This window comes from Leptonychotes weddellii, chromosome 4 (genome assembly GCF_054177405.1).
Source record: "Leptonychotes weddellii isolate Sample4059 chromosome 4, ASM5417740v2, whole genome shotgun sequence".
In the NCBI taxonomy this organism is placed as follows: domain Eukaryota; kingdom Metazoa; phylum Chordata; class Mammalia; order Carnivora; family Phocidae; genus Leptonychotes; species Leptonychotes weddellii.
In genome coordinates, this window is record NC_138372.1 from 170,669,605 (window position 1) to 170,678,010 (window position 8,406).

Sequence of the window (8,406 nt, forward strand, 5' to 3'; positions counted from 1 at the left end):
AAACAAAAATACCAGCTAGATCTAACAGACATATATAGAACGCTCTACCCAACAAACCTCTACATGTTCTCAAGTATACATGGGACATTTTCCAGGATAGACTATATGTTAGAACACAAATTAAATCTCAGTAGATTTTAGGGGCGCCTGGGTGGCTCAGTCGTTGGGCGTCTGCCTTCCACTCGGGTCATGATCCCGGGGTCCTGGGATCGAGCCCCACATCGAGCACCCTGCTCGGCAGGAAGCCTGCTTCTCCCTCTCTCACTCTCCCTGCTTGTGTTCCCTCTCTTGCTATGTCTCTCTGTCAAATAAATAAATAAGATCTTAAAAAAAAAAAACATAGCAAGTATTGGAGAGGATGTGGAGAAACTGCAACCTTTATACTCTGCTGGTGGGAATCCACTCTAGGAAAGAGTCTGTCAGCTCTTCAGAAATTCCCAGCGTTTCTCTGACCCAAGAGAAACAGAGACATGTCTACACAGAAACCTGTGCACAATGTTCACAGAAGCACGAATCACAACAGACAAAGAGTGGAAACAGCCCAAACGTCTGTCACCCGACGAACGGATGAACAACATGCATGTGGTATGTGTATACAATGGAATAAGCCCCGAAACGTGCTACAGCGTGGATGAACCTTGAAAACATTACCTGAGGAAAGGAAGCCAATCATAAAAGACCACCTGTTGTGTGATCTCATTTATGTCAGGTGTCAGGAACAGAAAAATCCAGAGAGAGATGGTAGATTAGTGGTTGCCAGGCTGGGACAGGGGGTGGGGGCGGCTGCTGATGACACAGGGCTCCTTTTGGGCCGGGGAGACAATGTTCCAGATGCACAGTGCTGACAGCCGCGCAACCTTGTGAATACACGAAGAACCCTGACTACACACTGTTTAAGGGTAAATTTTACGTGAATTGTATCTCATTTAGAAAAAGGACTGCCACTTCCGGGGAGCCCAGCAGGTCAGCGTAGGGGCTGCAAAGTGGGATGCTCCCCAGGGAAGGCAGAGGGGAGACGGGGTGGGGTGTGGAGGAGCAGAGACTTCCTGCAGGGTGGCTGGTGTCGAGGACAGAGCACGTCCTCCAGAGCCGGTGCCACCTGGAGAAGCTCTCAGGCCGGAATGACCCCGGGCTCCGATGCGAGCTGGCCATGGCCTGAGCAGGTAGCAGGGCCCCGCCAGTGCCCAGCCCCTGGTCGTCCCCACTGGCTCCTTGCACGCCTGGGTCCCTGGGGCCCCCTCCAGGCCTCTGGCCCTCCCAGCATCAGCGCCCGCCACAGCGCGCACACCTGCCCACCTCAGGGACTGCCCCTGCCCTATGCGGCCGTCCTGCTGCGAAGCCTGCAGTGGCAGGGACCTCACGCCTCTTCCACCCTTCTACATTGTTGGCATCTAGTAGAGACCTCACCTGTCCTGTCCTCAGACTTCACATCAACGCTCTGTCCGAAACTCCCATCACCCCATCATCCGATTGGCCGCTGTGTTTCCTTCTGTGCAGCTGCTGTCTAGTCACTCTCCTGCTTCCTACAGACAGCCGGTGTGGCCACGAAGACTCTCCAAGTCCCAGACCCCGGCAGGCACCAAACCCACTCTCACTGCTAAATGAATTCATCAATGCAGGCAGCAGCCTGAGAGCAAAACCGTGGGATGGGCTGCAGAGACCCCAGAGCCCCCCAGAAAGAAACGGCTGGGCCTGCTGTGCCCTCCTGTCCTCTCACTGCCTCGAGGGCCACAGGGTGCTGAGCCGTCCCCTGCCCGTAAACCCTGCCTGAAGGGCAAACCCCTTTGCTCTCCCTGACCAGGGGCCCTGACCAATGCTATGCCCCAGCTCTTGAACTGCGGCCGGGGCTCGGTCATCCCTCAGGGAGGGAACGGGGTGCACGTGTGGAACCCAGGTGGGGCCACGAGCACCACCTGGGAAGGTGAAGGCGGCAAGCACGCCGCCTGCCCACATCCAGGTGCCGCTGTGCACGCAGCGGGCATTTCGGGCTCAGGAAGCCTCACACCTACTCAAGCACACCGGAGGGCACAGCTCCACAACCCACGGGCCTCATCGCTCAGCTGGCAGCGTCCTAGGCGCTGGGCAGACACCACTGGACCCACCAGGATGTCCGATCCCACTTCCGGGCCGGCAGGTTCGGCCTGAGTCGGCTCGGCCGCCTGCTTACCGCGGGCACAGGGAGAGGCGCGCGTGCCCTCCCTCACATGGTCTTCCCCTCTGGCCTCGGTCCAAGGGATACCGGGTAAACTGCCTCGTCAAGGCCCAGAGGGCCAGGACACCTGCAGGTGTGCATTCCCGAGCCTGCCCACGGCATCGGCCCCAGCAGGTCCTCTCTGACCGTGCCGGAGCCACCAGAAGGTGAAGCGCCGGGTGGACACAGCGCCGTGGGGAGACTGGTGTGTGAGCCTGGGGTGCTCAGCATCACCACGGCAGCCAGTCTTTCCCTCAGAGCGACAGCAGAGCCCGACGCCTCTCACGCCTCGGTGCACGGTCACACCCCCGAAGGGAACAGAGAAGCGACTGGACGGATGAGACTCAACCACGACACCACTTGCCACACCTGGCAGGACCAGCACTCTGAGCACCGAGGACATTGGGAGCATTAGGGCCTTGGGAAGGGACGGGAGAAAACAGGGACAAGAGACACGGAGGAAGGACGGCAGCAAGAACACGGTCCTGGGAACACGTCTAGCAGAGCACTCGATCTTCACAGGTGAAGGATGAGCCGCCGCCAGGAGCTGCACACATCCCAGGCGGCATTTCCCCCAAATCAGCCTGTGGTCTTGATACACTGCCAGTCAGCATCCCAACAGGACACGTCTTCTGGGTAGGGGACAGACTATCATTTATTTTATTTATTTATTTTTTTTAAAGATTTTATTTATTTATTTGAGAGAGAGAGAATGAGAGACAGAGAGCAGGAGAGGGAGGAGGGTCAGAGGGAGAAGCAGACTCCCTGCTGAGCAGGGAGCCCGATGCAGGACTCGATCCCGGGACTGCAGGATCACGACCTGAGCCGAAGGCAGTCGCTTAACCGACTGAGCCACCCAGGCGCCCCCTAACTATCATTTATACAGAAGAGCCACGGCATTCTGAAAAGGGCGGGAGGGGGCGCACGAAGGCCTGCCAGGAAGCCAAGGCAGGCGGTATGCTCCGGTGTGCACACGGACGCATGGACGGAAAAAAAGAAAGCCCCTCACAGATCTCCCCCTTGGGGGAAAGGTGGCATTCACAGCCCAGGTCAACTGTCTCTACAGAAAACCGTCCAGTTAGAACCCACCGATTCAAACCTTAAAACACCTAGAAGAGCTTCAGGACCTCAGTCAGGAAAGGGTTTATTAAATCAGACAGAAAAGACATGAAAGCAGAGAAAAGCAGTGAGACAGACTATGTTGGAATTTAAAATGTTTGTTCATCAAAAACCAACCAAACAGGGCACCTGGGCGGCTGAGTCGGTGAAGCGTCTGCCTTCGGCTCAGCGGGGGGCCTGCTTCTCCCTCTCCCTCTGCCGCTGCCCCTGCTCATGCTCGCTCGCTCTCCCTAATAAATAAATAACATCTTAAAAAAAAAAGACAAATGATTCACAGAAAAAACGATGAGAGATTATTCCCAGAGGAAGAAAAGTGAGGAGACAAGAACACACAGACCCCCAGGCTCCCTGGGTGTCAGTACAGACGCTGAAGCTGCACACCAGCCACCAGCCAACATGAAAACTCTGGGGGAGCAGGCACACGGGGCGGGGGCCCACGGGGCCGGGCTCACGGGGCCGGGACTCATGGTGCGGGGGCCCACGGGGCTGGGCTCACGGGGCCGGGGCTCACGGGGTGGGGGCCCACGGGGCCGGGGCTCACGGGGTGGGGGCCCACGGGGCCGGGCTCACGGGGCGGGAGCACACGGTGCTGGGGCAGAGAGGGCCTGGCATCTACCCTGCCAGAGATCAGCCCAACAGCTGCCATGGGCCTCCAGGGCCCTGTGTGTAAGAAGACAACCTGGGTCCCGGTGGCATGGGCGCTGTGGGAGGCTGAGCTGGCTGCCATGTGTTCTGCCAGGTGCTGACTGTGCCCCGGGAGGTACGCAAACCGCAGGAAGTCAGCTGTGAGGAGAGCGGGCCAGAAAGCAGCAGACCCACGCAGCCTCAGTTAAGTCAGAATGTGGCCAGGCCAGGACATGCAGGACGTGTGCAGAGGTCAACGGGGCCACCTGAAGGGCAGAAGCAGACCCAGCGCCTTATGAAACCAGGACACACACTGCAGAGTAGGGTAAAGGTGCTAGACAACTGGATGGCATCTGGAGAGCGAAAAAGGCACATCCACACTGTACGTAAGAAGGAGCTCCTCTACGCACAAGAGCCAAACCGAACCAGCACAGCGAGGAAACTTTGTCTTTCCCCACAACCACAATGAACGGGAAGATCTTCTGATGGCGACTAAAACTCCAGATGCACTAAAAGAAAAGATCAATAAAGTGTAAAGTAAAAAATAGTTTGTTTTTTGGGACACATTTAGTGAAAATATTAAATATTTGCAATATAAATTACAGATAAGAGGCTCATATGCTTCATATACAAATTTGAGCAAAAAACAAAACAAAAGCACTATAAAAAAATGGGAAAAAGAGATGTCCCATGAATCCTGGCATCAGACATAAAACCCAAGCTGTACTGAGAGCCGTGTCCGCCACCCCAAGCGCTGTCCGTGGAGGGCATGTGGCAGCCAATACCTACGACCCTGTGGCCCCTCGCCTGAATTTACCTGAAGACACACCTCCAACAACACAAAATCACAGAGCACAGGCTTTCTGCTGTAGCGTCCCTCGTAACTGTACAATACTGGAAACTACCAACACGTGCAACACGAGACTGGCCGAATACCATGGCATCCATGCTGTCAAGGGGGTGGTCTCTGAGGGGACCCTCACAAACAAACACAGGAGGGAGGCCAGAAAAACTACCTGCAAGAGGCGTGTGGGGGCACAGAGGTCGAATGTACCTGATGCAACTGTGCCTTTTGGAAGCATGTTAATGGTCGACATGTTTAAAAACAAATGAAGTGAGTAAGGAAAGGGAGAATGAATGGAACAGATGACCCTACTGTATTTCAATGACCAGCATGACCCCAACAAAGGGGAGAAGGAGCCACACCAGGTGAGAGCGGGACTAGACTCCATACTCCTGTTCTTGAGCAGAGTGCACATGGCAGCTGGGGTCCAAGGAAATCCTGAGCGTTTTTTAGCATTATATATACATTTTTGTAACGGAATGGATGAAGCAACTCTGAAACAGTTTTTGGGTATGTTATCAGATGAGCAAACGAGTAAATGTGCCAATGCTCTTGGGAGCAGGGTCTCCCTGATCAAAAGAGGGTAAGGCTGTGGAACAGGAGAAGGAAGTGCAGGCCTGCTGGGAATGGGCTGGAGCTGGAGACACTGGTGTGAACTCAGCATGTGTACTGGGTACAGGCGTGTGGTCACATGCACACTCGTGCTCGCCTTTTCTAGCCTGCCTACAGGGCCAAGAGTCAAACAACGCCAGAGTCTCGAGCATGCCGAGCCCCCGGACAGGCCCTCCAGTGCCTGTCTTCCCCGGGGGGCGGAGGAGGTGGGGACCAGGGCTGCTTAGAGAAACAGCTGCCTCCAAGCGGGGCTGCAGCACAAGATACGCCTGGAACCAGAAGGAAGGGGCATCCAAGAGTCATGGGCACACAGGGGATGGAACCCCTCACCGGCCCCATCTGGGACAATGCCAGCACCAAAGTAATTAGGAGCAGGAATTAACTACAAACCACGTAAAGCAGAAAGGAATTTATGAGTATGCACTGAGAAGGAACAGATGCAAGCAGGAGCAGGGAGAAGGGGGCTCTAGTTCCCGCGGGGTGCTGTGTGCCGACTGGTGGGTGCGGAAGGGATGCTGTAGTTGGGAAGCCGGTGCTCCCAGGGAAGACCGGACTGTGTCAGAAACAAGCAGAACGCCCAAACCAGTGAAGAGCAGGTAGGTGGACGTGCACCTGCAGAGGGGAGACTCTGAGAAGGGTAAGACACACTGTGCAGCATTCTGCTAAGAAACCCTCAAATCCAAACCAAGTTCTCCATTTAAAAAAGGGTCACTGTTGGGGCGCCTGGGTGGCTCAGTGGGTGGAGTGTCTGCCTTCGGCTCAGGTCATGATCTCAGGGTCCTGGGATCGAGCCCTGCATCGGGCTCCCTGCTCCGTGGGAAGCCTCCTTCTCCCTCTGCCGCTCCCCCTGCTTGTGTTCCCTCTCTCGCTGTGTCTCTCTCTGTCAAATAAATAAAATCGTTAAAAAATAAAAAAAAAATAATAAAAAGGGCCACTATTGCCTTAAAGAGTGTCGATGTTGCAAAAGGCAGAGAGAGGACGGCTGTGGGAGGAGCGTGGAAGAGCGTGGGCTGGGTGGCGTGAGCATGTGCAGGAGGGCTGGGAGACGTGGGGACGGCTGACAGGAAGCGGCGGCCGAAGCAGGACTGTGAGGCAGACGAGACAGGAGACTTGCCCCCGCCCAGATTTACTCACAGCGACGTCTCTCCTGGGCAAGCCCCCGGAGACTCGGAGAGACAGCCCTATGTGAAGGGAGGGGAGGTACACACAGAGGCCACGAGGGTGAATCAGGGCAAGGGGACGCAAGTGTTCAGTGCAGCGTTTCTGCTCTTGCAAGTTTCCTATAAATATGGAATTATTTCCAAGTAGAGCTAAAACTATGAAAAATAAAAATGATGAACTATGGCCACCTGCCTTGCTGTGGATTGATGCCCAGAGCAGGCATGTGGAGTTGGGTCCAGCCACGGGCCTGCAGGGTATCCAAGGCCACCTGCATGAGGAGAAGCCCCTCCTCTGTGGTGCGTCTGTGGCAGGAAGCAGGGCCACACCTGGGGACGGGGCTTCCACAGGAGGACATCCAATTCAGAAGCAAGCACAGATCATGCCTGAAAGCTACCAGTCCTGCTGGGTGCAGGTGGGACAACGACTCACCCCCACCCCACAGGTGATGAACAGCCGCCATTCCTTCTCTGAAAAGGAGGCAGCCAGTCCTTTGCTAACTCAGCCACACAGACGCCTCTCCTTACCTCGTGCTTGATCCTGAAATCCGGGGCTCTTGCACACCAGCGTCATGGCTCTCACATTCATAATCCCGTGTCTGGGACATTGCAGTCTTTTCCTGAGGACCCAGGTGGACAGAAGTCAGCGGCTCATCGGGACTCTCCCTCCAGCGTCAGTCAGGAAGGCACCGCCCTGTGAGAGAGCAAACATCTCTAAGCATATACATTCAGGAAACATCTTCTCCAGTACAGCCCCATGCGTTGGTGAGAACAAGGAACACCCAGGCCCAAGCACAGTTTCTGTGCCCCCTGTGCCCGGCCCCCGAGCCCCGGCCCACGGAGAGCACCCACGCCCCTCACCAGCCAGCCCTGGGCAAGCGGCCCGCCACCTCTCACACACAGTGTCCTCGGCTCTCTGACGGGGACAGCACCACCCACCTGGCACTGCTGTGGTAACGAGCCCCAAGAGCATGGCGGGGCCCACACAAGGACATGCTCACAGATAACGGACCACACCTAGGCTCACCTGATCTGTGACAATGAGTGGACTTTTCAAACATGGTGCTGTGCTGACTGCATGTACTCATGGAAAAAGATGACCCTGACCCCTGCCTCAGCCAGCCCACAGAACTCTGCTCTAGATGAACACCTGGATGAACGTCTCAAGAGTAAGACAACTAGGCTTTTAGAAAAAATGTAGAAGAAAATGTCTGTAGTCTTACAGTAGGTTCAGGTATCTTAATCAGACATAAAAAACCTCTGACCACAAAGAAAAATAAATTGACCATAATAAAATTAAGAGCCCCTGTTTATCAAGACACCATTGAGTAAAAAGGCAAGTCCAGAATGGGAAATACCTGTTCTAGAGGACATGCACAATCCAGTACACATGCACACTTATCTCATCTGACAAAGGTAGCCCAGGACTATGCCCAGGACTCACACAAAATTCCTAGAAAAAGGCAGAAAATCCAGTAGAAAAATGGAGAAAAAAGACTTGAAAACACACTTTACAAAAAAACCGATATTTACGTGGCTAATAAACACATGGAAACATGCTCAACCTCTTTAGTCATCAGGGAAATGTTACGCAATGCAGAGCATAATGGCTAATTACATTTTAGTTGCACTGACCAAAATGGCTAAAATGGGAAAGAAAACCCACCACGTGCTGGCAAGGGAATGGAGGCTCATCAGGGCTTCGGGAGATGGGTTAACCTGCTCAGGACCACAGTAGGCAGTACTCGCTAGAGCCGCACATACCCCGGCCCCCACGCAGGGCTTCCCCTGACAGCGATTCAGTCTGGCAGAGACCTGCACACAGCGTGCCCAGCAGCCCTGGTCACAACAGCCCGCAC